This window comes from Uranotaenia lowii, chromosome 2 (assembly GCF_029784155.1).
Source record: "Uranotaenia lowii strain MFRU-FL chromosome 2, ASM2978415v1, whole genome shotgun sequence".
Lineage (NCBI taxonomy): Eukaryota > Metazoa > Arthropoda > Insecta > Diptera > Culicidae > Uranotaenia > Uranotaenia lowii.
The window spans coordinates 166,849,772-166,853,300 of NC_073692.1; the positions used below are offsets into that span (position 1 = coordinate 166,849,772).

General features: G+C 31.4%; 1 long non-coding RNA gene across 1 annotated transcript; it reads right to left on the reverse strand.

The window, feature by feature from the left end:
• Positions 1–1,374: 1,374 nt before the first annotated feature.
• LOC129745163 (uncharacterized) lies at positions 1,375–2,199 on the reverse strand. The gene is made up of 3 exons (XR_008737090.1): positions 1,950–2,199; positions 1,666–1,888; positions 1,375–1,587 (listed from the first exon to the last, which is right to left on the reverse strand). It is a non-coding gene; the product is annotated as an uncharacterized LOC129745163 (long non-coding RNA).
• Positions 2,200–3,529: the final 1,330 nt, after the last annotated feature.

Here is a 3,529-nt window from a genome sequence, read left to right on the forward strand (position 1 = left end):
GCCGAACCATTTCAAAAAATTTGGAGCCAAGCTCCAAATAATTATATTTAATTAAGGTTTTCACCAAGGGGTACAACCCCGAATTTATGAGAATCAGTCAAGAGTACTTGTGGCCAACATCGCATGGTACGAAAGCGATTGTTACTTCGATGTTTCGCTAAACGCTTTATTCGCAAGCAAAGGTTGCCCTGTGAAGGAGATAACGACGAAGGGGCGCGTGCGGGCGGACGAAGCAAACCATCTCAATTTCTCTCGCACGCTTATTTTTTATTAATCATTTTTTATGCTTACTTAATTTATAATCTAACATGTTTTGATATGTTTACTTTTGAACGATTTTTTTTCGTATAAATTTCAACCATGATGGTAGTTTTCATGTTAAAATTTGAAAAAAAGTTTTATATTGTTTTCTTTTAATTTATATTCATGTTCTGATTGATTTTGATTGGTATATATGTTTTTTTAATGATCAATATTTAAGAAAGTGTACAGACCAGCCAGATATACCACCACAACATAGTATTGGGCAGGAAGAGTGAAGTTCATCAATTTTGCATCAAATTTATTACCTTTTCGCAGAAAACAGCCATTTTTGAAAATAATTGTAAACTTTTAAATGAAAACTTTCAAGAATACATTTCATTTAACTATATAGTCAGTTTTTAGTAGATAAGTGGAACCATATCGAAAAGTATAAGCTTGGTAACCTTATACCAGTTCACCAATATTCGTAAAAATAACGTCTCGAATGATATAAAAATGTAATTCCATGAGAACTATAACATATCTGATCCTGTCATTTTGACTATTTCCAACTATTTCCACATGAATGGTGAACGATGGCTCTTTAGAGGTTACACAGATTCAAAATGAATCGTAGATGTTAATAACACCCCACATTTTTTTTTAAATTAAACGAGCCACAAACGCTTCGAGACTTAATTATGTTTTGATCTATTCGAGGAATGATTTAATTTTACATAATTTATAATCTAAGCGGTATTATACATACATCTGCATACATAATACAATACTCCCACACACTCAACTACAGTCAATCCAATTTGAGATACATTTTAAGAGACATAGTTTTACATATTTTCGAATTTAAATTTGAATGTATTGGTTCTAGATGTAAAATCACGTCACATATGATGTTAATAAAAAGAAACATCATATATGACGTAATTTTCAGTGCAAGTTGAATTTTACAGTGCTGTAACATTACATAACAAATAACTGAATTTTCAGAATGGCTTAAAAAATACGTGTTTCTTATATTTTGGAATGAATTTGTTATATTTCATGAATAATAATGCAATTTTTTACATGAAATCAAATCAAGTTAATATTAATTTCATTCAAAGTACTTTAACACAGACGATAAATAAAAAATTTGACCGTTCATCGGAACTTATCGGAAGACTTGAAAGAAATTTAATGCACCAGAAGCAAATTTTTTACTGGACAAACAGGACAGAAGAAACGGCAATTTCCTCAGTAGACTTAGTTGTTCTTGTCCTAGGAGAGATCTTTGAATGATCCTTACTCGGTAAATCATGGTTAAAACTTTCACACTTCCTCGCGCTGTGGAATAAGAAAAGATAAAAAAAATGGAATAAATCATTCAATATTTTGAAGATAATCAATTATTATTTAGATTACCTTTATTTGCTCTGCCAGCATCACGACACATATCTGTGTTTGTTCACATCTCCTGCTGGTGAATCAAACAGGTATGTTTTTCCAACGGAAGTATTAGGAATCCTTTCAAATATCACGACACATGCGTCCGAGCCTGGTGCTGGTGCCTCCAGTAAAGTTGATCGTTTCTGGTGCAAAAAAGTTTTCAGTTTGGAATATTTATTAATTTCCATTTTCTTCTCACCTAAAAATAAAATACAGAAAACGTTAAGCATGTTGTACTTTGTTATAGCCGGACTACTTACCAGTCGGGCAACGATCAAGCAGAGGGTAGCTAATATTCGGGAAATTAGATGTCTCTGAATTCCACTTCCGGCGACCTCCGTAATTTATTTTCCCGCTCACCAATAGCATCATCCGTGGCGGTACATCCATCCAATCCAATGCTAACCTTAACTGACGTGTGCTGCGGCAGACGTAGATGCTTCCGTTGTCTGCCTGCTGGAAAGTCGAGGCTTCCGGTTTCTCAAAAAACTCCATCGATTGCAATCACTTCCTATTTCACAAAACCTCACAAAACTGGTGTTTTTTTTTTTTTGTTTGACTGACAGTTGAGGAAAACTACACTCATATGCACGAATGCCAATTTTGATTTAATTTTATCCCATTATGTTTTAGTGTATTTCTCAATGTTGTGTAAATTAACATCATAAAATTGAGTTTTATTTCCATATGACGTTTATAAATCATAATTTTTAAATTTAAGTTTTAAAATCACGTTCCTTATCACGTTATTTTAAAACATTTAATTTTTAGTGGAAAATTACATCACATGTGATGTAAATAAAAAGAAGCATCATAAATGACATTAATTACGTCATTTACATATTACATAAGAAAATCGTGTTCACACGGAGAAAAAAGACGACAGTTGTTCCAATTATTTCAGCTATTTACACCAATCATCAAAGTGCAGTAGATTTTTTTTGTATTCGACTATAAATATAATAGGCTAAACTACAAACTGCTGATTGACCTTAAGCGATCAACTATGAGTATAATGGGTTCAACTGTCATTAATTCAACTGCAACTACAATTGTAAGATTGATTTTAGGTTTTTAACTATAAATATAATAGTTTCAATTATAATGGTAGAATTGATTCAACTATAGATATGATAGATTCAAATAAAATTGTATAATCGAATTTAAGCATTAAACTTTAATATAATAGATTTCACTACATACTGGTCGTTGAGCTTATGCATTCAACAATAGGTTACATAGGTTACCAAGAGCAATCGTTGAATTATTTGAAACATATGGTTGGGGACCTTTTTTTTATATTGTAATCTTTAATTTTTATTTTGAAAATATATTTTACCCATCATTGGACTCTATGTTAGAATCATTGATACTCTATTCTCGCTGTCTTCACTTCATAGGTTACCAAGAGCAATCGTTGAATTATTTGAAACATATGGTTGGGAACCTTTTTTTATATAGTAATCATTAATTATAAATTCATGTTCTCAATTGATTTTGAAAATATATTTAACCCATCTTTGGACTCTATACTGGAATCGTTGATACTCTATTCTCGCCGTCTTCACTCAATAGGTTACCCAGAGCAATCGTTGAATTTTTGAAACATATGGTTGGGGACCTTTTTTTATATTGTAATTTTTAATTATAAATTCATGTTCCTAATTGATTTTAAAAATATATTTTACTGGTCATTGGACTGTTCCCAGAGTAAACGTTGAGTTATTTGAAAGAATGGTTGGGGACCTTTTTTTATATTGTAATCTTTAATTTTGATTTTGAAAATATATTTTACCCATCATTGGACTCTCTGTTAGAATCATTGATATTCTCGCTGTCT